At 47.5% G+C, this 27081-nt stretch overlaps 2 long non-coding RNA genes across 2 annotated transcripts; one reads left to right on the top strand and one right to left on the bottom strand.

The window, feature by feature from the left end:
* Positions 1 to 877: 877 nt before the first annotated feature.
* Positions 878 to 2741, bottom strand: LOC130684026 (uncharacterized). Its single transcript, XR_008998123.1, has 2 exons — positions 2146 to 2741; positions 878 to 1269 (listed from the first exon to the last, which is right to left on the bottom strand). It is a non-coding gene; the product is annotated as an uncharacterized LOC130684026 (long non-coding RNA).
* LOC130684025 (uncharacterized) lies at positions 1659 to 12997 on the top strand. The gene is made up of 3 exons (XR_008998122.1): positions 1659 to 1947; positions 9079 to 9431; positions 9836 to 12997. It is a non-coding gene; the product is annotated as an uncharacterized LOC130684025 (long non-coding RNA).
* The last annotated feature ends 14084 nt before the right edge of the window (positions 12998 to 27081 follow it).

Raw genomic sequence — 27081 nt, 5'->3', positions numbered from 1 at the left:
AACCCCAACCTTTCTCCTGCTCCCCAGGTGCACCCCAGGTTTGCTCAATTTTGGCCCCACTTATTGGTGGGGCAAGTTTAACAGCAGCCCACAGTGGGCCTTCGGTCTGCACGTACTGGGCAGCAGTAAGGACCCGACCCTCAGGAGAGGGAACTCAGCAGATGGCCCTTTATTGCCGCACACAATGCCCCCTCACATAGCAATGATCCATCACGGAGTCTCCTGCACCCCGGCACAAAGCCGTGACACATCCCCCGGGCAGGGCCATGTTCTCACCACTTTTATGTACCCTTTCTTGGGGCAAATAGCTGTGTGACTCTACTTTTATTTCTGGGCACGGCTGTGCCAGGCCCAGTGTCCCTTTTCAAGCCCTCACCAGGGCTGCCCATTGTTTTAGGTTTTCTGTCTCTCTTCCCCTCTTTGTGTATTGTTTTCCTTGACAGACATTTGTCTTTACTACAATAAATTATGTTTTCCCCACCATTTTATATGTTTTGGGGGGTAAGTGTTCTAATTATCACAAAAAAAAGGGATTTTTTTTTTTCTTTTAAAAGTCTGACCAGGGCAAGTTTAACAGCAAAGACGGGATTGAGGGCTGAGCCGCACGGGTTTATTTTCTTCTTTTCATTCTCCGTTCGGTTTCCTTTTCTCTTTTTATTCTTTGGGCTGCAGCTTGCCTGGGCAAACATTTACCTTTCATTTTTCTAGCATCAGGAACAGGAACATTTGCTTCAAAACATATGAGAATATTTTTGGAATTCAGGATACGTGGGAAAGGTTTAAGTTTACATTTTTTTTAACTGACTGTTTTTATGACTTAGGGTCGAGATAAAACTTGAGGCCTTTTTGCACATATGGAAGAATGATAGCCATGGAGTTGGTTCTGGAAAGGATTTAAATAACATACACTGCTGTTTCGCGATACCTTTAAAAAAATAGGCGGTCATGAGCATCTTCGTGCCAGACACGCACTTGGCTCTTCAAAAACATTATCTTATGTAACCCTTGCAGCCTTATGAAGTGGCCACTGTGTCTGTGCTTCTACAGGGAAGAAGGCTCTGCAGTACACACACTTTCCAAAAAGGGTGTCCCTGTGTCACATCCCTACCCGGCACCAGAGTCTGCACCGTCTTCCCACGGTGCCTGACTATCCACAACATCATTCCTTCATCCACTCGGTAAGTGCTAATGAGCGCTTGGCCCTGGGTCTGCCAGGGTCACATGCAATCCTTACTCTCAGGAGGCTGGCGGTGCAGTGGGGGAGGCACCCTGTAAGCAAAAATCAGAAGCAAGGATGGCTGACGTGTGCAAAAGCCTGAGGTGTGCAGGCAGCCTGCTCCGAGGACAGGGTGTTTAAGAGAGACTTGTAGAGTCAGGAGGGGAGGGCATCTTGGGATGGGGGAAGGGCAGGCCAACGCACGCGGAGTTTGGGGTGTCTGCGGGACAGGAAGCAGTCCTGTGCGGCTAGCCTGTGGGGAGACGAGGAGCAGAGTGGGAGGAAGTTGGGGGCAGAGGCGGGGCCAGACCAGGCAGAGTCTTTCAGACCAGGGTGAAAACTTTGGGCTTCTTTCCAAGGGCAGAAAAGCCCTGGGCTTTTAGATGGGGGAGTGACTTGCATGACTCACTATTAAAAGAACCACGTGCCTTGCGGCGGGAGGCGGGAGGTAGTGGGGTGACAGTACCTCCTGGTCTCCACCACGCATCAGAGTCCTCGCAGCCAGGATGGCCCCATGGTGCAGAAATCATGTCCAGGTTGCACAGCAAGGGCTCAGACTTACTGTGGTATCCTCTCTGTGCTTTTCATCTTTGCGTTTGGAGGGAGCTTCAGGAGCCCTGTAGGATGCCCCCCAATTTGGATTTGTCTGTTGTTTTCACTGATGGACAGGGGCTGGGGGTTTTGGAGGAGCCCACAGAGCTGAAGAGTCATCTCATCACATCATGTCAAAGGTACCTGCTGTCCACACGATATGTCCCTGAGCGGGGGTGAGTGGTGGGCTCCAGGGACTTGGAACGGCACAAGACAGGCCTGTGAGCCACGGTGTAGACGGGATGGAGGCATGCATGAAACAATGACAAGCGAGCGTGGCGTGTGAGATGTGCAGCACCCTGGTGTGGGGTGGGTAGGGAGGGGGGTGGGGAGCTTACCTGTGGTGCTGGAGTTGTTGAGAAGACTTCACAAGAATGTTGTTCAAAGGGGTTTGTAAAGGATGAGGTTAGTCAGACAGGTGATGGGGAGGAAGGCAGTGCAGGCAGGGTGGGGCAGGGAGCCTCAGGTGGACAGGTGTGGGGCCCGAGAGCCTGGTGGGTGGGGACCAGGGTGGATTTGCACGTCCCGGATGCTGTGTGCATGAGAGGATGGCGAGATGGGGCTGGAGAAGGATGTGTGTGGACCTGGGGTGGAGATGAGGATCTGGGGGTCACTGGTCTGCACATGTCAGAGTGAGGGAGACCCAGACAGAGTGTCAGGGAGGATGAGCCCAGAGGACTGAATCCCAGGGGGCATCAGAGTTGGAGAACCAACAAGATCCACAAATACGCAACCGCACCAATGATTCGGATGTTCTGGATGGATATCATCACCATGTCTTTAAAATTCTGGAACATTCACTCAATGGGAGTAAAGCTAACTCCGAAACTCTGAAGACCCATGTCAGGGCCTTTGCCTTTTCAGGCTTGAGCATCTTTGCAGAAGAAGCTGCACCACCTCAATTGAACCCTAAGTTCTGTGTGACACCATTCAGCCCGACCCTTGCACGAGTATGTGCGGTGAGCTACTCCTGATTCTGGAGGAAAGCAATCCTCAGCTGATGTCGATTAAAGTCTGAAGGAAGCTTGGCAGCTCCCTTGAAGGGAAACCTGTTTTTCTGGTGTCCCACCGTGAGCTGAGTCAGGGCGCAGACTTAGCAGCAGCCAGGACTGATGACTTAGCTCATCTCTGAATTCCTCTGGCCGTGTTCTCATGTCCAGTACTGGGACTGGAGGGCGGCTTCTGAGTGCCCCTTGCAATGGTTTCTCCATCATTCTCCTACTAGCTCTGAAATACAGGGGAAGGATTATAAATTTGGCAGGTTAATTTTTCTGTATTTTTCTCTCTCTCCCCTCCCTATTCCTCTAAGTAAGTGGCAAGGGTGCACTGAGGCATCTGCCCTGCTACTGTGACATTTTCTATTGTGATTCTGTCTGTCTTGGCTCAGTGATCTGGAGACCTCAGATGTCTCTTCCCAGATTTCTATGATTTTTCCAGAGGTTGGTTCCTCTGCTTTTTCTCCAAGCGTCAGGCCCAATTCCCCAGAGGCAGCAAAGTGAAGCTCCCAGGTGCTTGTGACAGCTGACATATTCCCCACAAGCTGCAGAATGACTCGCATTCAATGAGGATTTATGATCAATCCTCCTAAATTAAGGCTGCCTTGTGAGCCCAAGGAGAGATCTTGCCTGTGAGTCTCTGTTAATTAGCATGGGAGGCACCCTGGCTTACTCATGGAAGAAAGCCAGTGAGTGCGTTTGTTACAGATGCATCTCTCTTTCATGGCAATTGTTGCTGGTGCCAATGTCACAGAGCCAGCCTGGGTGGGCAGCTGCCTGCTGCAGGCCGCTCTGTGGGTGGGTGGCCTGTGTGCCGTGGACAGACAGTCTCCTCAAGCACTCTGGTTCCAGAAGGGTCAAAACAATGCCATTTCTGGGCATTCACCTTTGCTGTGGGGAGTCGTCAGAAATCTAAGATGTGGCTCCCTTCTTCTCTAGAGCACAGGTACCCCTGTGTGCACATGCCGCGGCTGCAGGCTCTGCTTCTTGCCACTTGTGGACTCCTACAGTTACTGAGCTCTCTGCCCTAGGTCCTCATCCCTAACGGGGTAGGCATGGTAAGCCCCTTGAACTTGGTTGAAGAGTATCTCCCCCAGCTGGGAAATATGTCTATTTCTCAACCCCTAGTACCTGTGATAGTGGCCTAATTTGGAAGTGGGGCCTATGTAGATTTAGTTAGAAGGGTCTGGAGAAGAGGTGGTCCTGAATTTGGGTGGCCCTAACTCCGACAACCAGTGTTGTTGTGAGAAGAGGTGAGGACAGAGACCCGCAGAGAAGAAGGCGGAAGATGAGAAGGAGACTAGGGGGTGCAGCTGCAAGCCAAGGGGTGCCTGGAGCCGCCAGAAGCCAGGAAGACACACAAAGGGTCCTCCCCAGAGCCTGTAGAGAGAGTACAGCCCTGCCAGCACCTTGATTTTGGATTTCTGGGCTCAGAACTGTGAGAGAAAAAGTCACCATTGTCCTCACCCACCGTTTGTGGGTCTTTGTCCCGGGAAACGAATACCCACTGCAGCGTCCTCCCATCAGGACGGCGAGAAGGCAAAGTGAGAGGGTACATCGGGCTCAGTGTCTGGACCGTGTGTATTATCAGTTTTGCTTCCTCTCTCTGCACGTCAGCCCCCGGGCCCAGCATCCATGCCACCTCCAGCGTGGCCGCTCTCGAACGCACAGTGCATCCTCTTTTCCGCCCCCCTAAAGCCTTTTGCTGGATGCCCTTCCTGGCCTGGCGCGCAAGGCCTCTCGCCGTCCTTTCCATCCTCTCCCACCATCATGCATTTATGTGCTACTCACGCTGAACTTGCACAGTCATTCCTGACCCCAGGTCTCCAGGGTGTCCTCCGCCTGCGTCCCTCCGGTCTCCTGGTGGACTTCCGATCATCCTTCAATGCCCTGCTCAAACGGACCTACTCTGGAAGTCCCTCCCGAGCCTCCGGGGGACCCCTTGCCCCCTGCAGCAGCTCATGCTTCTCTCTCAACAGCTTCCCCTTGAATCTGAGTCGCCTCGTGCCCTGTGTTTCCCCTCCTGAAGGCTGTGCCTCTGTGCAAGGCCGTTTTCTTATCTGCGTGTCCCTGGCCTTGTCCCCATCTCTCTCCAGCACCCATGCAGGGCTGGCCCATGTGGAAGCACCCAGTGAACGCTGCCGGAAGCAAGGGCCGCTTCTCAGGACTGCAGGCCAGGCACGGGGAGGATTTCACCTCCGTCTCACTCAAATGTTTTCTACTTTGACGTGGTGACAGCTGCTCCGGTTTCTCTTGCAACACCATTATACTCTCTTTTCTCTCTTTCTTCAATTTCATTGTTTCTTCTCTCTCCATCTGAGTCCCAGGCAAAAGGGAGACAAGCTATGGCCCATCTGGGACATGGGTAATTGGAACACGGGAGGGAGCAACAGAATTGTTGTTTTTCTTATCTTCTTATCCTGTTAACATAAAAAAAAGTCGGGATACAATTTATGTATCATAAAATTTACCCTTTCAAAGTATACAATTCAGTTGCTTTTTCGAATTCACAGAAGTGTACAAATATCAACACTCTCTGATTCTAGAACATTCTCATCACCCCAGAAAGGAAGCCACTAGCACTCCTCACTTACCCCTTCCCCATCCTGTTGACTTCTAATTACAGTACTGTACACATCTTTTTAAATTTCTTTTGGCTCAAGACAGTGTAAGACGGAAAACAAACTGTACTTTTAATAAATTGCAAATTACATGTGGAACCCCAGCTTCACAGACTCAACCCTAACATGGTTAAGCTTCTGTACACAGGGGTGTATGTCATAGGAATTATTTGTAGTGTTTACAACTGTGCCCAGCACATAGTAAGAGCTACGGATGTGCTTGCAAACCAACTAAATGGCAGTGTTATCGGGAGAAGTAGGATTTCAGGACTGATTGCAGACACAGCATCTCCGTTTTCTCTAAAGGAGCTAATGGAAAATCCCATCTGTTCAAATGAGGCCAAGCACCAGATTTGAAACACAAGGATGTCCTTAAGGAGGGGATGATTCCGTATTAAACTCTGGAAAATATTCCTGACTTCTCTCTAGAGAGAAGCCATGGAAAAAGACCAATTTCAAGAAACATGCAGTCAAATGAAAGTGGAATTACAACATTTTGCTGTAATAATTTCAAATAAGTTGATTCTTTCCATTCATTATTAATTGTATCCCCATTGGATGCCTCCGTATCAATAGGATTTATTTGTCTGTCAGCATCAGTATTCATGAGGAACTCTGGGCCTGCAGGGAAGCCCTGCAGTGGAGGGGTGCCCCACTCCCTCCTCGTCAGGATGGAGAAATCATAACAATATGGGCAAATCATAAAAAGTTTCAGAATGAACTTTAAAAAATAGGTAAACTCTAATAATTCAGCTTTGGGCATTAATTTCTTGATGGCTAACATGGTGCATTTCTGTAAGAGGAGCTCACTTCACAGCCTGTAAGGATATTACATAGTGAGAGGAAACCCGTGGGTGCTGTTGGAAATAGCAGACCCAGCTGGAGGCTCCGGGAGGGATTCCGTCCGGAAGAAAACATGTGTCCAGAGGGCAGGGTAGGGGCTGGAGAGGGACATGCACATTAGCAGGGCTCTGGACTCAGGTGGGAGTCCGGAATTACAGACTCGCTCCGGGCAGGGACACTACGGCTGCCTGGGAGTGGGCTGGCAGGCAGGAGGAAGGTCTAGAGGGCATCGTGGGCATAGGGCAGAGAACTGCAGAGTCTAGTCCCAAGGGACTCCGTGCAGACCCACATGGGGTTGTTTCCAGAGGTGGGCAGAGGTGGTGCTTGGCTGCAGAAGGAGCTGGAGCTGGAACTAATCAAAGAAGGTCTGTCGCAGCTCCTTGCCCAGGAGCCAGGTGGGCTAAGGACCGACCAGGCTCCTCATCACTGAGGCTGGCAATGTGGGAGCTGGCAGGACCAGGCTGCGTGGACTCAGTTGACTGTCGCCTTGGGGAGAGGAAAGCCTGGGAAGGGCACCCGACTGGTCCTTGCGGTGATGGGGTTGTGAATTCTCACACCAGCTGGCCACGCTTCTCTGGGTACGTTCCTGTCTGGTGTCTGAGTAAGGTACACAGGACTGGATGTGGTGCACCTGCAGTGGTCAGACCAATGGCAAGCCATCTGATGCTGGCTTTAGCACATGGCCTCTGGAATAAAGCAGATGTGGACTTGATCCCAGCTTTGCTGCTTGCCAATGTCATGGCCTTGGGGTTGTTATCGATCCCTCTGGGACAGGGCTAATAATAAACACTTGTTATAAGGATGCATGAAATAATGTATGCAAAGAGCATGTTTGATTATAGCAGAGGAAGCCTGGGGAAGTCGTTGCTGCTGATTGCATTGGCTATGTAAAATCAATTCAGTGACCACAGCCATCTGCTCACCCACTGTTTCCTGGGCCCCACATCAATGTTCTTTAACATTAAAAAAATTTTTTTGAGTCACAAACTTCTTTCAAAAAGCGATGAAAGCTCTGCATGCTTTCCCTGTAAAATCCACTCATACATTTTTCAAGGAACTTCAGAAGGTTCACAGATAGCTGAGTTGACAATCCCTGCTCTTGAGGACAAGGCTGCTTTTGTGACTGTCATTTTATCTGCCACCATGCCATGTGCATGGGTAATCTTATATACTTGCTTTAAAAATCCTAATTTGCAAAACTGATTTTATTTATCTGATTTATTTATATTATCTGATGCATTGATTAATTGGCTGAGTAGGACCATGTCTCTGGCACAGCCTGGGAAACCCCCCTACTCATTTCTTTAGCTCTCTCAGGGCTTCTGAGCCTGCAAAGAACTCTGCTGCTTGGGCATAATGGGACGCCCTCCTTTCGGTCCTGTGTTCTGTCACAGGCGGGTGTCAGGTCACCGCTGTGGCTCTGACTCACCTCTGTTCATCACTGTTCGCTCATCCCCCTTCTGGTCTCTGCCCTCTGCAACGTCCTTGACTCCCATCTTCTCCTTTTCAAATGACACTTGGGTGGGAATTCTGTGTGAAGGACACAGTGAAATAGGGTGCGCTGACAACTAACGGAATCACGTGCATCTAAAACAAATAATAAGGAAGACCTTTAAGAATCGATATGACATGATTCAGATTATATTGTTAAATAAGGATATATTGTTAAGGTGTAAGCGACTGTTAAAAAGGAGGAATATTTGCATATTTGTGCAAAGAGAGATACAGAAAAAATAAAGTAAATTTGGTAAAAGCAGTAACATATAAGGATTGAGCAAGAATGGGATACAGAGATGGGTTGGAAGAAAGCTTTTTTTGAATATAATTTTGTGTGTAATTATGAGTTTTGCACAATACATATTTTAATACTCAAAAATTCAGTTTAATGCAACATGGTAAAAAAAACTCTAGTATTGAATTAAAATGTAAACAAATGAATTTAGCTGTGTGTCAAGTTGATAATCCTAACCATACAAGGGAAAATAATTAATTCAAATAATTTTGAACTTTTCTAAGTAGATTTGTGATTGATGTTGGCATGCTGCTGTAATTCTGTAATTTTAAAATTTCTCAGTAAATATCATAGGACAAATCAAGTAAGTAAATCTGTTCATATTGTTGGGACTCACACAAATATGGGATGGGAGAGGTGAGGAGGAACCTGTGGTGTTGGGTTTGAATTCAAGGTGTCAAAATGGAATACACATTTATTACCTGTCACCAGCAGTGCAAAGATGCAATGACATCCCCATTATAATGAGCACCCCTAGAACCCAAATGTTGGTTTCTAGATACCAGTTTCTACTAGGGAACCAGGCCTCTGGAGAAACGATTGTGCCAGTAGGAAGGCACAGTTTGCCCCTAGAACACCTAGTTTCAGAAACCAAGGGAGTGTTTATGGGCAGACAGGAACATGCAGAATAACTAGGAGCTGGCTTGAAGAGGTTTCACATGAACAAATTGTCTCTCAAAAAAAAATTATGTGCTGCAACAAGTTCACCTATGTGGAATTCCCCCCCAAAACATTAATAATGAGGAAGCAATCAGGCAAATCCAGAATGCTAGCCGTTCTACAAGGCAACTAACTTAGACTCTGGTGTCATGGAAAACAAACAGACCAAAGGGTGGTAATGAGCTGCCGTTCTAAAATAAAAGAACGTAAAAACATAAAAACAGTAAAAATGCAGTGAGAGAAGCTTAATTGGATCCTGGGGCAAAAACTAAAATGCCTATAAAAGGCATGTTGGGACAAGCAGGGAAGGTAAATGAGTGTGTGGAGCAGCTGAGACATTAAATTCATGTCTGTTCTTAGGAGCAGTCGTGGCGCCGTGGCTGCCTTGGGGGACGCTGTCCTAAGGGCTGGGCGGCCTGGTGACCTATGGTGGGGGCTCATGAACTGGCCGGAGCCGGCAAGCACCCCACATTTCAAGCTGTGCTGCCATTTCATCCTGATGATTTGAGGGGGAGCAGGTCATTTCCCTGCCCAGGCTCTGGACTGATCGGCTCCATGCAATTCTCCTATACCTTGAGCCCCTCAGATTCTTGAAATCAATGGAAGATTCTCCTGGTGTCTCTGAGTCCTCCTGGCCAGGCCACAACTATTTCCTCAACAAGTGGGTATCTGCATCATCACCGCCTTTGGGTCACGCTTTTCTCTTCTCCAAAGTAAGCACCATTTTCCTTGCTTTCCTCCCAGGGCTCGCTCGCATCAGGGGTGTCCGAGGAAGCAGGGATTCTGAATTCTCGGAAACTTTGTGGTTGATTTTCTCCTAAGAGGCTGTGTGCATGTGAAAGGCGCAAGTATCTGGTGATTGGAGTCTTAGCCAGCTATCCTGTGTCCTGGGGCCAAGCATTTGACTCACGGGGCTCCATGCCCTCGACGGTTACCTTGGGTGAAGGGGCTCAATGCCTCTTTGTGAGTGAAGCATCTGAGTCACTTGTGGAACATCAGAACAAAGTGAAAGGCAGAAACACCCAAGTAATGTGGCCGGATCCCACTGCTAGGGGCTCTTCAGCAGGGGTGGGGAGGGCCTGGCATGTTCTTTTACATCTCTAAATGTTCTCTTTAGAAAGGTCACAGGGTCTGGTGACACATGTGTCCGTTGGAGAACCACTGACCAGAATGACGTCCAGCAGAGCTCCTTCCAGGGGAGGGGCAGCTAAGTGGCTTCCAAAATGTCTCTGAGCTTCAGAAAAACAACACCAAAGGGATTGACGCCATGCCTGGGTCATCACGTTCTTCCCAAGTGTGGCTGAGTCACAGCGGAGCTTCTGTGCCCCTGCACTCAACCTGCTGTCCACGCAGATGCGGGCGCCACCTCCACCCCAGGGAAGGACTGTTTTTGTGCTTGCTGGCCAGCCGTGTGCCTTCCGAAGGGTCATACGAACCTGAGCGGCACAGTGAAGGAAAAATAGCCGGTGGGATGACAAATGGGTTTGATTTCAAAGAAGGCTGTTTCCAGACGGAGGAAGGGCGGGCTTCCTGCTCGCTGGCTGGGCCTCCGAGTGCTGAGTCATGACAGCTAGGCCCCTCGGATTGCACAACCAGCCTCTGAGTTTACTTCAATCATGTCCTTTCCAAGAAAAGGCATAAACTTGACCTAGCAACGTGCCTTCTGTGTGTTCAACACAAAGCTGATTCTGTTCAAAACATGAGAGTAAACAGCCTTGCAAGTGTTACAGGTTGGCTTTCCTAAGAATTCCTTGGATTTTGGAATTTGTTTATATTATGGTTTCATCAGCTTCAAATACTGTAACCCAAACAATTAACTGCCTCAGGGTGCATTTATTAAGCACCCAGTTGTCACCTCCCCTGCATCTCAGGCAAACACCTAATATGTACAGATTTTTAGCTGAAGGATAGTTGATACACAATATTACGCTGGCCTGAGTCCCCTCTCTGAGAAGCCCAGATGAGGGTCACTGACAATCGGATGGCAGGGATTCCTGTGTCTGACGCTCCCGTGGATCCCTGGCCATCACTGGCTCCCACAGCCCCTGGTGGCATATTTCTGGCCGCTTGGTCTCTGGAATGATGTCCCCCAGCCCCCCAGGGCTCTCCAGGCACCATCTTCCCACCTCGCACCCTCTGAGACTCAGCCCAGCGGACAGGTCTGCCTGCAGCCCCAGCTGACATCATAGGAAGTAGAGCAGAAGATTTCATTAAAACACCGACAGAACAGGTGTAGTGGGTTGGATGTTGGTCCCCAAAAAGGTCCGTCCACACTCTAATCCCTAGTAGCTATGAATATAACTTAAAAATTTTTTTTTAAAAATTAAAAGGAGTCTTTATAGGCAGGGATCCCAAGACAAGGAGAACATCCCAGTTTCCCTGGTAGGCCCTTAACCCAGGGACAAGAGTCCTTATAGGAGACACGGAGAGGGGAGACAAGGGGCGGGGGAGGGCGGGCACGGACTGCAGGGGTGCGGCCACCAGCCTAGGAACGCCTGGGCCAACAGCAGCTGCAACCGGCTCCCCCGGGGCCTCTGGGTGTGGCCCTGCAGACAGACACCTTCATCTCCAGCCCCCAGGACCGTGAGGGTTTCTGCTGCTTCCAGCCCCCTCTTTGTGATCATTGGCTGTGGCAGCGCCAGGACACTTATGCAACAGGAAGCCCCCCGTGGGGGAGCCCACATGCAGAGCCTGGACTCTTGATGGTGCAGCTGAGACAGGGCCGCGGGGCAGAGCCCGGACGCCTCCTCCTTCCACCCGCACCGCCCTTGCAGCCAGGCCCGGGCCTCCGCAGCAGATGCCCACATTCAGCCTTGGTCTGCAGGCTGCTGTCCCAGAAGGCCCTGCTCGCTCAGTCCTGCTCACGGACAGACCCCGGTTGGGGACGACTGCTGAGCTGACCTGCCTGCTGTCCGTCGCCCCGACACAGGTCACCTGTCTCTGTTCCCCACCGGCTACCGTGCTCCTCAGCTTCCCTGTGTGGTGGCTGCCCTCCTACCTGTCTGGGGCACGTCTCTGCCTGGTCCCCCAGCTGTTCTGTCCACGACCCCAGACTGCCACGAGTGGCCAGATGCTGGCTCAGGCCCACTCCTGATCGGTTGTCTCCTTGACTACACACCGCATCACATGGCCCTGGACAGAGACTTTCTGTACTTTCTCCTTGAAATACACTTTGTGAGCCCTTTGCCATCTGGATTTTCAGAATGATTGGAGCCATTTCGGATGTTCACGGAGAGGGTCCCCATGGTTTTTTCTCATCTCCCTTGTGTGTGGGTTGACTAGGAGGCCTGGGGAGTGTTTCACAGCGTAGGCTGATGCCAATTTTCCCTTTCTCACAGAAAGGTTTCAGCACATCAATACTGCTACTAATATATTATTAACATTGTTCTGAGAATAAAAGTTCTAAATTTACTCTAACTTTCACTGTGACTATTAGTGTGTACAGATATAATGTCTAGAGAGACACTGATCATGAATATTGTCACTATTTTATCTCTTAACCCATGGAGTTTGACATTCCCTGAATTTAACTCTGCTTTTAATAAGACCATCCCACATAGAACAAATATTTCTAAAGAACTATAAAGAGGGAGGTAAGTCATGACTTCACAAGGGGCCAGATAACCTGGACTGCCTTTTTTTTTTTTTTGTCTTCGCATCATCTCCTATTATGACCATTAATTGAGAAGAGGGTCCTGGGGTTCCCACTTGCCCTGCTTCTTTGTAATGGTGTATGAAGTCTAGTTTTTGGCAGGATTAATCAGCTTTAGCCTAACCGTGCCCCTACTGTCCACAGACCAATGAGGATTCTTTTCATTCCACCCAGAAATTAATCTTCTGGTTTTCTGCACACATGAAATGCGTTCCCTTCATCTCCTTCCCATCCATCACGGTGGAATGCTCCAGTCACGGGCTCTGATGGGAAAGGTCAGATGGGACACCTGGTGGACATACTCCTTTTGTCAAATAGTAACCACAAAGAAAATAATTGACAGAACACAGACAACAATTCATTACTAATTATAAAACGCAGTCCTGTTGGCTTCAGAGTAGAGTTCATGCTCAGAATATTTGTGAACTATGTAATAGTTAAAAAAAAGTTTATGTTTATGTGTTGAACATAGTCTGTCTGTTCTGTGAGACTTCAGAATCATAAGCCTTCAAGGAGACGCTACGAAAGACCAGAAATAATTTTACTTTGCGTTGTTGGGTAGCTTCACTCTCAAAATAAAACCTTCCCAGTCATGATGTCATTTAATTACTAATTAAAGCAGTTATAGTCCTATCTTGTAATGTTCTGAAATAGTTGTTATTAGAACTCTAAAGCTGACGGAATTCACTGGATTGCTTTGGGCTGAACGCAGAGCCCTGAAATTGACGGCCAAAGTTCTCCTTTGAGGCCAACGGACCTCAATAATTGGCAAATGCCTCTGGGGTGGCTGCTGAAGATGGGCTGGTGGGCTCATTTAGGAAGACAGACCCTTCCCCCATTCCTGGTGCCCTCCTACCCATGGCCAGGGCATTTGCTGATAATAGTAGTTTGTGATTTGCTTATTTAAGTTTCTACTCTAGCTTTTAAGGAACAGAGAGCTACGTTTAATGGTCAGAGGTAGCAATTATTTCACACCAACTTCCTCCGTCCTTGAAGATGGTCCCTCTTCTGCTTGGGTCTTTACTTCTTTGCAGCTTTCTGCAGGCATGCAGGGACACCAAGGCTCTGCTTGGACCTGGGCTTCACGCTCTGAAAGAAAAGGAGTCAAATAGGCCACGTTTGGAGGAATAGCTTCAGGGGACTGGGCTGGTGAGGGAATGTCTAGAGGTGGGACATGGTTGGTGCTGAGTTTAGTTGGCAAGTCATCCCCTGCAAGAACCTCCAGTTCTTCCAACATGCTCTCCCTAGGAGCACAGCACCCCGCAAAACCCCCTGTCCCTGCCTCCCACGTGCCTGTGCTTCAGGATTCCACGTGGAGTCAGCCATTACCCTCCCTGTAGCAGGGCTGTCCTGTCTGGCTGATGAACCCTGGCTGGGCCGGACTGAGCTGAAACCTAAAATAATGTGTGGTTTTATTACCAAATTCTTGAACAGTTTTATATGTATTCATAATGGGAGATAAGGTGAGTAATATAACCTCTTGCCCATAATTCTTCTGAAACATCTGTTTTCAAAATATTGTTTTACCCAGAGGGTGCCACCTTCAAATAGTTGAAGCAACATCTAAAAGGGCCAGGCTGTCAAACTTTGAGTTTAATGTATGAATTATAGTTTAACTCTGCAAACAACACTCACTCAATTGCAATTCTTTGTTTAATGTCTGTATTTCTTAAACAGCTTTTCCAAGTGTGGGCCAGAACCACTTGCTTTAGAATTATCTAGAAATCTGCAGACTGTTGGGTTTAGGAAATTCTTGGGTAGAACCTGAGCTTAATGGGCTCTCAAAAGATACTCAGGCAAAATAAAGTTTGAGACCCACTACACCTGGGGCCAGCAAACATTTTCAGTAAAGGGCTAGACAGTAAGCATTTTAGGTTTTGTGGGCCATATGTCTCTATGACAGCTAAACTCTGTCACAGAAAATACACAGATGGATGGACAGGGCTGTTTCTAGTAAAACTTCATTTACGAAAGTGAATGGAGGGCTGGATTTGGCCCCTGCACTGTAGTTTGCCCACCTGTGCACGATCAGTGTGTGGAAAGTAGAGACCATGTCTCTCTCTCTTTTGCAGCTGCACAGAAACCAGTGACACCTGTATCACAAATCAGTCTCTTGGTAAATACTGATTGAGTGTGTAACTGAATGGTTGCTTGTAACGGACACTGACTTTTTAAGACTTTAAAAAATTTACATAAAATAAAATTCAGTTTGGGGGCATGCTTCTGTGAGTTTTGGTAAATGCACGGAGCCCTGTAACTGCCACTGTCATCAGGATACGGAACACCCCAAATTCCCTCTACCCGCTCTTTGGAGTCACACCGATATAGTCTCTGTCCCTACATTTGGGCCTTTGCAAGAAGGTCAAATATATAGAATAATGCGGTAGGTAGCTTGTTGAGTCTGGCTTCTCTCAGTGCAGAGCGTTTGAGGTTCATCTGTTTTGCTGCGTGTATCAATATCCCGTTCCTTTCACTGAGGAATGGCATTCCATGGTGTCCTGTTCCTCAGTTTGTTTATCTATTCCCCTCTTGAGGGACATTTTGGTTGTTTCCAGTTTTAGCCAATTAGAAATTAAGCTGTTATAAACACTCCTGTACAGGTTTTTTTTGTGGGCGTATGTTTTCATTTCTCTTGGGTAAGAACTTAGGAACAGATTGCTGTGAAATGCAGGAAGTATATGTTTGTCTTTACTAGAAACTGTCAAACTGCTTTTAAAAGCTTTCCTGTTTTGCACTCCTATAAGCAACGTAGGAGAGTTCCAGTTATCCTGCATTCATGCGAACACTTGATATTGTCAGTTTAAAAATAATTTGTGATCATTCTAGTAAGCATGCAATGGTATCTCATTGTGGTTTTAATTTGCATTTTCTTAATGACATTGAGCATCTTTTCATGGGCTTCTTGGCCATCTGCGTATCTTCTTTGGTGCAGTGTCTGTTTGAATTTTGTTCATTTTTTTAAAATTGAATTTTATTGTTTATTGAATTTTGAGAATTGTTTATATATTCTTGATAAGCTTAATTGTTAGTTATGTGACTTGCAGATATTTTCTCAGTGGGTGGCTTGTCTTATTCTCTGTTGCAGAACATGTATTTTGATATTTTGATGTATTTATTTTTCTAATAAATTTTTCTAATGTATCTCTTCTTGTATGTATTGTGCTTTCACTGTCCTATCTAAGTACTTTTTTGCCTGACATGAGGTTACAGATTTGTTTCCTGTGTTTTTTCTGAGAGCTTTACAGTTTTACGTGCTATATTCAGATCTATGATCCACTGAATTAACTTTTATATTAGCTCGGAGGTATAGTTCAAAGCTTATTTTTTGCACATCAATGTCCAGTTTTCCAGCACCATTTGTTGAAAAGACTATCCTTTCTTCATCGAGTCACCTTTGTATGTTTGTTGAGAATCAATTGACCATATTTTTTCTCTCTCTATGCTGTTCCATTGATCCAGGTGCCTACGTTATTTTTTACCCCTCTTTCATTCCTGTTATAAATAATTTGTTTCCTCTCTATTTTTTTCTTTATTAGCCTGGCTCGAGGTTTTATTAACTTTGTTGTTCTTTCCAAAGAACCATCTTTTGGTTTCTTGATTTTCCCTATTAGTTTCCTTTTTAAAATTGATTTCTCTTCTAAGTTTTATTATTTTCTTTCTCTGTTTGCATTTGCGTTTAGTTTGTTCTTCTTTGTTTTCCTAAGGTGAAATTTTTGATCACTGACTTTAACTGTATTTCTCTAACATATGCATTTTAATGCTATAAATTTTCCTCTAAGCACTGATTTCACTGCATCCCACAAATTTTTATATTATTTCATTTCTCTTCTAGTTCAAAACATTTCTTAAAACTTTTTGAGACTTCTTTGACTCATGGGTTATTTATAAAGGTACCGTGTACTTTCCAAATGTTTAGGAACTTTCCAGTTATCTCACTGTTACTGATTTCCAGGGTACTTTCGTTATGAGGGTGTACTTTATATGACTTCTGTTTTTTTAAAACTTGTTAAAGTGTGGTTTATGCTCCACAATGTAGTCTGTCTTAGCGAATGTTCCATGTGCCCTTGAAAAGAATGTACATTTTGCTGTCGTTGGATGCCCATTAGGCCAGGCTGATTGATAATGCTGTTCAGGTCATCTATTTCCTTGCTGATATTCTCCGTGCTTTGTCTATAAATTATTGAAAGAGGGCCACTGAGGTCTCCAAATACAATTGTGGATTTGTATATTTCTTCTTTCAGTTCTGTAAGGTTTTGTCTCAAGCATTTTGGCATCCTCTTGTTAGGTGCACACATGTTTAGGACTGCAGTCTTCCATAAGACCCATAAGACTGACCACTTACCATTAAGTAGTGTCCCTCATTATCCCTGACAGTCTTCCTTGTTCTGAAGTCTGCTTTGTCTGAGGTGAAGATGGCTCTTCCAGCTTCCAGTGGATTAGTGTTTGCATGGTCCATCTTTCATTTTCCCTTAACTCTTAACATATCTGAGTCTACATTAAAAGGGGTTTCTTATGGATGGAATCTTTTTATTTCCTTTTAATCCAACTTTACAATCTCTGTCTTTCAACTACCAGGTTTAGAACATTCACGTTTAAAGTGATTTTTCATGCACAGGCAATCCTTGCTTTGCGCAGGAGCATGGGACTCTAGAAAAGACCATGAAAGCTGAAACCATGTAAAGTGATCTTAATAACCAATGTGAAAAGTTATGATCCCACAGCCTTTACACATGTTTTGTCAAAACATTAAAAATTCTTCTGCTGTTGGTTATAAATGTATACGAAAATGAAAAATTAGTAAAACTAATGTTTATTTAGAACACTATAAATTAAAACATTTGAAATGTTGAGAATTGAAGGGTTTCATTCTTTATAAAAATTACCAAGAGCATGAACAATGCTTGCCTTCTTCTCATTATATAACTTACATAATGAGCATCTTCCAGCTTTTATTGCAAGGATGAGAATGCTAACTTCCAAGCTCTTTACATGTCCAGCTAAAACTGGAATCCAGCAAAGCCATGTTAGAGTTTCCTTCCCAGCTTTCTGCTTGCGAGGCCCAAAGAGAGGGAAGGCCGTGAGCAGAAGCCATTTACTGCAGATCAGAACGACCTGTTCTCCATCAGACCCAAAGAGCTCAGGAGGGCCAGAGTTCCCACCCCAGGCAGGGTCATGGAGTCTTTCCCCAGGAGGGCTGGGAGCTCCTCAGGACCCTCAAGCCAGAGGATGGAGGCTTAGGAACAGAGAAGACCGTCCTCTAAGTTCTGGACAGCATCTGGGTATCAGACACTGCGCTGTGTTCCTTTACATGGATGAGGCAGGTATAATGACCCCAAATCCAAGTTCACATGCCCTGCTAACCACATACAAGGATCACATCTCACCACATCCACCTTTCCCAGAGTGGGCTCTGAAATGTTGCTTCTGGGAGATATTAATCAGGGTCATCGGAGGTTGGGGGAGAGAAGGGTGCTGTAGGGAAATTTGTTTGGGAAACTGGGTTACCCCTTGAAGAAAACTCCCTGTACAGAGCTGGGCTTGGGGACTTAAGGAGAAAGGAGGCAGAATTTCCAGGGCAGGTCTCTCTGAGCCATTAACACAGGAGTAGATGGAACAAATTCACTGAAATAGATCATGCGAAAGGTGAGTCACAGCGGGTCTGAAGATGTGGGTGGATGCGGCCAAGTTAAATACCTATTTAATAACTCTTGATAAAGAAAGATTCCAGATGTGCAATAGATTAACTGGAGCAGATGAAGCAGTCTGCACCTTAAAGGTCCCTTAAAGATCCCGTGAGACGTCCCCACCCTGGGAGGTGGAAAATCCCATCAGAAGGAGAAGACCACCCTCACCCGGCCCCCTGGCCGCCTCCTCTAGGGGAACAGCAATCCTCCCGTCCTCATCAGGGAAGAGCAGGGCTGTCCCCCAAATACCTGACTGGGAGGGAGTTTACCCTCTGCTGGTCCAGGAGAATCTCCCAGAGCACACGGCACCATCAGGCACACATGAGACGGTGTCACACGTGACACCTGTGAGGTGCAAGTCAATATTCTTCAGAAAAACTCAAAAGAATAACTGGCTTTTACCCAAGGCAGCTTATTTTCCATGAGAGAAAAGGTCACAGCAACGAGTTGAGGGCCCTTTTGGCTGGGGGACACCACACAACTTAAAAAATTAGGGGGCTTCTCTGAGACCAAAACTATTGAGCAAGAAATTTAAAGGTTTCCAAAGTATCCTTGGGTTCCTGGTGTTGCCCATGGGGCATCTGGCAGCCACTTGCAAGGATGGCTGGACCCTCAGGAAGCAGAAGCCCTGGGCTGTGATGGGTGGGGGTCCGGTGTTGGCGGCCAGGGCCTCTGCCAGGTCAGCCCCATGCCAAAGAGGCAGCCCCCTGCGCCGGCTTTTAGTCCGACCCACATGCAGAGCAGCAGGCCGCTGGCCTGGGCTCCATCCCCCCTTATCAGACGGCAGAGGTTCCAGGGGTCTCAGTGAGGGGGGCAGTTCCTGGGAAGAGGACTCTGTCCTTCTGCAGAGTCTAGCGTGGGAGGAAGACACTGCCTGGAGGTCTTCCCCACAGAGGAGATCTCTGACCTGGCACGGCCTCCACCAAGGTACGGGCAGTGTGTCTACACCGAGCTGTCCACATAGCCTGGAAGAAGTGAGTCGCCTTCAAGTTGCCCCCCACCTTCCAATGACACTGCTTCAGAAAGATCCAGAACCACAGCAAGACTCATTTCTCTCTAAAATAATTTTTATTTTTTTCTTTTAGTTTTATTGCTGTTAGGTTTTATTGGCCCAAATGGAAACCTGATAGGATTTTATTATTCTTAGATAATGATTTATAACTGTAGGTTATTTAAATGTTGCTCATATAAGTTAATTGATTCCATTTTATTTCACTTGTGGACATGGTATCTTTATTGTTGTTAACAAGTCTCCTAAAATCATCCAAAAAGATGGCAAGAACTTTATCTTCTAGAATAATTTGAAAATTTTCCTATTTGGGTTTTACTGTATTATTACTAGGTCTCTAATGAAGACTCAGCATAACTTTTCAGGGAGTATTTTATAAATACACATTATGTAAATGTGAAGCTTCTTAGTTAATTGCCTCCTTCTTGCCTGACTTCTAGATGGTGCAGTAGTATTTCTGTTATTGCTATTTAACAATATCATCTATTGATCCAGCAACAATAAATTTTTGTCTCTCTTCCAAGTAATATTGAGTTTTTTCTTATTCGATTTTGCTGCTTCAGTTAAGAGGTTATATGAATGCACAAATAGAAGTTCAATAGGATTACAATAGGATAGTGCTTTATAAATGGAACTTATTTAAAAGTGAGCTTCCTGAATGCACTGTGTTCTCTCTCTCTTTTCTGACTGGCATAGGTCAGTGTTTCAGTTGCTGTTCAGAGCCCATCGTATGAATTGCAGTGAGTATTTTATGTGAGCAGTCTCATAGTTGGATATATTTGAAACTCAAAGTTTATTTCTGTTTACCAAGGGAGGAATTTACTTCTAGTTACAAAACGAACTAGATTTTCGTTTAAAAAAATTGTTTTGGAAGCACTGAATATGGCCACAGACCCTCCCTCGAGTATTCATTATGAATGCCAGGGTGTACGTGGAGAGGGGTGGAGGGATTTTGGAGGACCCTGCAAAGGGCCTGGACTTCCGTCACCAATTTCGTCTATAAAACTGAGGAAGAACAACCTGGAAGAGTCCCCAGGGGCCAAAGCTAGAACAAGTCTGGCAACAAAGTGGACAACATAATACTGGATTGTAAAACACAGTGTCAGGAACACACATGACTCCACGCTGGTGTAAAAAAATGATTGAATAAATAAAACGGAGAGTGGAGACAAGTGTTCACGGCAGAAGAATTTCAGATCACAGAGGCAGACCTCCCCTCTCCGCTAAGTGTGTGGACTTAACTCACTTCCAAAAAAGGCTGGAAAAGGAGAAGCCCTAACACTAAGTGGAACAGCCTGTCGGTACCACCGGAACCGAGTGATCAGGGTTAGGGTCTCCTAGGGTAAGTCACACTGACATCGGGTTCCCCCAGGACGAGAAGGTCAGTACGCCTCTGAGGCTTCTTTCCCCAAATTCCTAACCCCAGTCGAATCACCAGAAACCACCAGATACACCCAAATCCAGGGGCCCTGCTCTGGCCTCCCCAAGTCCGTGGGATCATGGGAAATGAGGAAGTACCGACAACGTCACAGACCAGGGAAGACAGAGATGGCGGATGATTAAGTGCAGTTTTGTGTCCTGGAACAGAGAACAGGTATTAGTGGAAAAATGGGTGAAATCCAACACATGTCAATATTTTAGCTTTGACAAATACGACCTAGAGATGGGACATGTCAATACCAGGGACACTGGGTGAAGGGGACACCAGAACTCTGCACCATGGCTGCAGCTTTTCTGTAAATCTAAAATGCCTTCAAAATTAAAAGTCTGTTGGACTTCTGAGTCCAGAAAAGATGGTGTAGATTCATTGGGAGTCTCAGCATCTCCTGCTAAGTGCACCAAAACCAGCCAGTGATCCTAAGAGAACCCCAAGCAGGAAAGGCACTGGTGGGGACCTTGGAGCTTGGGGAACAGCATGGTGATACGGTCCCTGGCTGCTGTTCAAGGTCATCTATCCCAGACTGCACACTGGTGAGCCTGACACCCAGAACTGCCCAGAGGGGCAGACAACGAATGCCCTAAGAAAATCCTGCTCTTTCTGTCCAAAAGGCCAGGAAGGTGACATCCCAATGGGACAGAAAACTTTGGCAACCCAACTCCATGGAAGACCCTTCCTGGCCTCACCCTGAGGCGGTGTTAGCAGAACCTGACTGGGGAGTGTGGACACCCTTCTGAGCCCCTGCACCCAGCAGCCACTGCAGACCCAGAGAGGGGTGCCCCTACGGCCACTGCTTTGGTGTCAGTGAAGGCAAATGGGACACTGGCCTTGCTCTCCCGTGTGGCAGTCCAGCCCCTCACCCTCCTACATGAGAGACTGAGAGGAGAATCTCAGGTGGGAGGGAACCGAAGAAAGGGATTCTTTCAACCTGCATAGGAAGTGCTGGACACACACCTGGCTCCCCAGACATGAAACGGACCTGAACGAATGTGCCAGAAGGTTTGAGAATTAGACTGCAGTGTGGACCACCAGCCAGGTGTCAGGGTGGCCTCTGGGCAGTATACAAACAAAGTGGACCAGAACAGTCCTGCCAGGGCTCCAGTCCAGATTGTCACAGGAGCCATAGCTCTCAAACGAAGGTCAGGACTTGCGCACCAAACCCAGACAAGTGGCTGCTGTTAAAACAGGAGATTCGTAGAGGATCCAGACTGCCATATATAACTCGTCAGCTCAGGTGGTCTCTGGAATGGCTCCCAGGGCTGCTGCACAGACTTGCACAGCCACACGGTCAGGCGGCCCTGATGTAGGACATCTACCTGTACTTCCATGTTCCTGAGGTTTCAGACGTCTCTAGGGAGAGTGTCTGGGCACCTGCCTTGGCAGTGAGGGGGAGAGATTGCCTCCTCCAGGAAGGCACCTGAGGGCGGTGGGGGCCAGAGGACCGGCAAGGGGATGGAGAGTCAGCTGCAAAGGAGAGGGCAGTTCGGACCCCCCCTCCCGGCTGTGTTTGGTGGCGTGGACACACCATCACTTTCCAATACTGAATAGGGTCCTTTCTTTGGGTCCAGTACACGACTGACCATTTCTCACTGAAAATGCTCTTGACTTGTGTCGTGGCTAAGAGCAATAAACAGACGTTTTATCAGCACCTGGATGTCTCTTCTGAATCGGAGGAAGGGTGAATGATGAGTTACTCCTCAGGAACTGGGCTCATAGAGCCCTTGCTGTGTTTTACACCTCAAAGTGGGATGGCGCTGCCTCCGTTTCTCCTGTCGTCTAAAACCTACAGCTCTGGCTTCGCTGGTGTGCAGCGTCCATTCTGTGCTGCTGTTTGGCACCTGCCTGAGCTTTGCTAAGGGGATTTTTGCCTTGACCTCAGTTCTCCTCGGCAGAAATGTTTCCAATCGGTTATGGAGACAGAGGGGTGATGCAAACAGTGGGGAAATGGGATACATCTTTTAGATTAGATGACTGAAGATTGGCTAATACCCTTCCCAGTTTACAAAGCACTTTCCCAGGAGCTCTCCACAGATGTATCTTTTATTTAAAAATGCCAATCATGCACCAAAGAATTTCACTTGTGACTGGATTTTAGGAAACTCACAGCTAAATTTAATATTAACTTGAAATACTAAGCTCATATGGGGTTGTTGTGACATCTACTTTTGCCTCTGTAAGACGCTCTGTAATCTACTACTTTCCATTATGCTCAATCACGCGACATCTCTCAGGCATGTAAGGGTTTTTGGATTTTATCCAAATGGCAGTAGTAAGCCACAGAAGGGCTTTGGCAGGGAGGTGCCCTGATTGAATAAGAATTTAAGCGGATCAGTCTGGCTGTCACATGGGGAATGGAGTTGAGAGGTAAGGGTGGGAGACGAGAGATGAGCGTGAGACACGGCAGGGTCCTGGAGCCGGTGGCAGCGGAGGAGAGGACAGACTCAGGACAGTTCTGGAAACAGGATGCCAGGAACTGGTAACGGTGTGGCCGGCCATGGGGATGGGGCCAGTCAGTGAGGAGGGAGGGAAGTGCAGGAGAAGTTAGGGGACAGAAGGGGGGAGGGTCGTGGGCGCCTTGCTCCATGTGGGTACCTAGACTCCCATTGCTTGTGAGATTGCAGGGAGAGGGAGATGGCAGAACGGCAGGGGAAGGGCGCCTCCTTTCTCAAGGGCGTCAGGGACTTGGGCACAGAGCAAGCTCCTCGGCATGGAGCTCTGGTCTCAGGCGTGGCCTCGGGAGGCGTGGGGTTTCTTCTCTGCTGAGTTCTGGATGGGGCCTCGCCATTTTCAACCTAGAAAGAGAAGCCCTTGGGGGTGGTGGGAGGCTGGGGGCAGATGTCACCCTCTGAGCTCTCTCCTGGGCATCACCCACCACTCCCTTCGCTTTCCCCGCTGGTGTGAGAAGATAAGGGGGCCGCCTGCTCAGTCCCTTGAATGTTGCCTCCTCTGCCTTATCCCCTCTCCCCAGCTGGGGACCCTCCCCGGCGACCTGCTCCCACCACCTCTGGTCGTGAGCAGGACGTGGTGCTGGGTGGAGTCATGGAGCAGCTCTGTGGTCAGGAGGGCTGCCCCTCTTTCCTCTGTCAAGTGCCACCCCTGCCCGGTTCTGTCTGTGGAGATTCCAGTTTGTCTCTGGCTCGGTGTGAGTCCAGAGCCGTCAGAGACCCGCGGGGTGGGGGCAGCAGGCAGGCGGGAGTCCTCAGGCCAGTTGGCTGGCCCCAGGGGAGTGTGGTTGCCTTCCACGCAGCCGAGGCCTGAGTTACAATTAGGCGAGAGAGGGAAAGGATGTCCCCACATGAGCATCTCACAGCCACAGCCACGTGGCACTCACCCAACAACGTGAGTCGGATAAACATCTGTTCCTATAAGATTCTGTCTACAGTTTCACTCAGAGAGCTTTTCTAACCTAATTGTGTGTGTCAATCCCGTGGCAGTAATCAGCACTCTTAGGCTGACCTTCATAAACAGTCCAATTTGGATGGCTTTACGGGCTGTCCCGGGCAGCCCTTGGGTTACACTACACGTGAACTGATTATTGTGCGATGGAACTGAACTCTGCAGCCGCTGACCTTTAATACGCACGTTACTGGTGATTGAGTCTTGGCACCACCGTGCTGTTTTGGCTTTTGTTTTGCCTTTGTACGTTGAAGTATGGATAATGGCAGACATGTCTGGCAGATGATAGAGGGACCTGAATTGGCTCCAAGTTTTGAGTACTCGGCGAATTTGCTTAAGAGGGAACCGGGCGATCAGCTTTGCAGCCCTTCCCATCTCCCATTGCCCACCCCTCACCTACCCCTGAGCCCAGCCCTGGGTTAAGTGGGGGGATCACAGGTTAACCCAGTTAGGCCTGCCAGCAAGATAAAATCATGCACGTTGTCTCCTTGGAAACCCAGAAGAGTGAATAGCCACTTTTTTCTTTTTCACACTCTTTCCAGCTGTTTCTCATCTGGAATAAACATAAAGTTGGAACATGAGTGAGAAGGGGGCTTCAAGCTGATTTGGGTGTTCATATTAAGTTATTTGGTACATTATATCAAAAGCCTTTTCCTAGCCTTTCTAGGTTATGACTGAGTTTCTTTTATGTTTATAAAGCCACTTCTCTTTCTGATGGTTAGTCCTGTAGTTCCCATTTGCTCAACTTCTCTCCTTGCCCTGGAGAATTCTGGCACATATACATGGCAAGCCCATGGGCATCATTTCATCAAATGTGGTCATTTACTTTTAAATAAGGAACCAGTGACCCTAACGTTTCAAGTCAAGCTATGAAGCTACTTTATTTTGTTCTTCCTGCAACAGAAGATAAATATAAAATTAGAAAATCATTTATTGAAGATAGGTAAAGTAGACTCAGTTGTTTTTGGAGACATTAACAATATTCAACCATAATAAAAACTTAATGGATAAAAGCAATCCTGATATATAATAAAGATTAGCTTCATTTTATGAGGCAGGCTGATCTCCAGTGAGAAGAGTTGAAGTAAAATAAATCACCTCACCCTCTTCTGGGAGATAAGCATCTGGTTGTGTTTGATGTTGGGTACAGTGTATCCTTCAGGGCTCACAGTTGAAGCACCGAAATTTTCTGCACTATTGTGTAGCAACTCTGTCTCTTATAAAAAAAGCAAACCCAAATGTACTCAAACTCCCCTTTGCCTTTTCCAGAGCCAGATTGTCTGGTTCTCCTGCCAGACTGTTTTTAACTCCTTGGCATTTCTGAGACAAGAGTAAATAAGGTGCAGCAGAGCACTGTAAGCGAGGTGGTGCTGCATAGGAGAAAGAGCCAGGGGCTCAGTGACAGGCCAGAGGTGGCGTGAGCTTGCCTGTAGCTGAATGTTAGATTGCAGGTACTGGGGGAGCCGGCTGACTTCAAGTTGGTAGCTTGCAATTGGCCATCATGGTGTTTACACCATGGAAACTGACTAGTGCTACGAATCAGGGGTCTCCCTACCCAACAGCCAGCGAGGCTGCTAACGCCACCAGCACCACCGCACTAAGGCTCTAGGGGTGGGGCGGGGACCTGGACACTGTGTGGGTTTGTCAGCAGTCTTTGCAGCTGGGATTCCCTCAGCCATACCCTGGCCCTGCTGAGTTCTGGGCCAGAGAAGCTTTTTTGTGCTTGGTCCCTTTTCTGTGAGCAGAATTACCAAGCATTTAAAACAGACAGGAAAGTGCCTGGTACGACAGGAAGTCCCGAGGAGCAGCAGGTGGCGAAGCTAGGTCATACTCAGTTCCAACCTCCAAACGTGTGTGGCGGTCACAGGGAAGACTCAGGCAGAAACAGTTTAGGAAACAGTGCGGGAAACTTGTTTAAAACCTCTCATTTTAATCCTAGCCACTGATCTTACCCGTATTAAAGAAAATCATGCTAAAAAGATGTTTTTGCGACGCCCCAGGCAGGTGATGAGGGAAGGGAATCATCTCCTTGGCTTTGGGAATGAAATTTCACAATGCAAGGATGTGGCTGACACAGGGGTTCCTGCTTGTGGATTTCTGAGCTAATTGCAAACCAGAATCAGATGCTTTGAAATCTCAGCTCAGGCTTTCCTGTGCGTCCTGAAACCAGTGCCCAGGTGTGGCCATACTGCAGCCAGCAATGAATCTGGCTCTCAAGTAGTTTGAAACTTGTTTTGACCGTCAGCCGTGTATTTGAAGAAGTCTAAGCACCAGCTATCCTATTTCATTTCATGTAAATGTTGGCTCTTATTTCCTCTCTTCCTGCCAGTTGAAATGATAAGAAACCCATCATTTGCAGGTGGAAAGAACATTTTGTGACGTCATTTACTAAGCTGTGTGTTTTGAAAGCTCTTGGCCAAAAAGGGGAATCCTGAAGGAATTACGTTTCACCATTTTCCCCTCCACTCAGATCACCTGCCCCTCCTGTTGTTTTCATTTTAAGGGGGCCTGGGCATTTTTGCAATTTCACCAGCATAATCCTTTCAGGATTGCTTTCATTACTAATTGAGGTCTTTCAAAATACCAAGTTTTTTTTTTTTCCCAGTTAAATTAGTTTTAGGTTGTTAGTGGTTTCACAATCCGAAGTTGGAAAAAGTTACGACTTGGAAAAAGGTAGAAAGTCACGGAATCATTATGTTTAGAACCTCATGGTTGGAGGCACCCAACTCAGATTTTCTACCCTACTGGCTCTTCGTCAGGGTGACTCTGCTGCCCAGAGGAAATTAGCAATGTCTGGAGACATTTTTGGTTATCAGGACAGGGAGCAAAGTGCTACTGGCATCAGTGGGTGGGGGCTGGGGGCTGCTAAACACCCTGCATTGCACAGGACCCATCACCAGCCCCATCGCCAAAGGATTAGCCGACCCGGAATGTCCACAGTGCGCAGGCTGAGACGTGCTGGGCTTCCCAGTGAATGAGTCCCTTCTGGCCACGAGACAGCTCCAGGGATGGAGTGGCTCCACCAACCGTTTGCAGGAGAAGCGTCCTCCCCCCGGGGCTCACCCACAGTATCAGGAGCAGGTGGCAGCAGTCTGAGCAGGAAGGGCCAGGGGACTCAAAAGAATTCATCTGGGGACAGGGAAGCCTTGGGTGCCCGCTGCCTGTCTCCTGTGCGTAAGAAGAC

This window comes from Manis pentadactyla, chromosome 6, assembly GCF_030020395.1.
Source record: "Manis pentadactyla isolate mManPen7 chromosome 6, mManPen7.hap1, whole genome shotgun sequence".
NCBI lineage: Eukaryota > Metazoa > Chordata > Mammalia > Pholidota > Manidae > Manis > Manis pentadactyla.
This window is presented reverse-complemented; position numbering and strand designations above follow the sequence as displayed.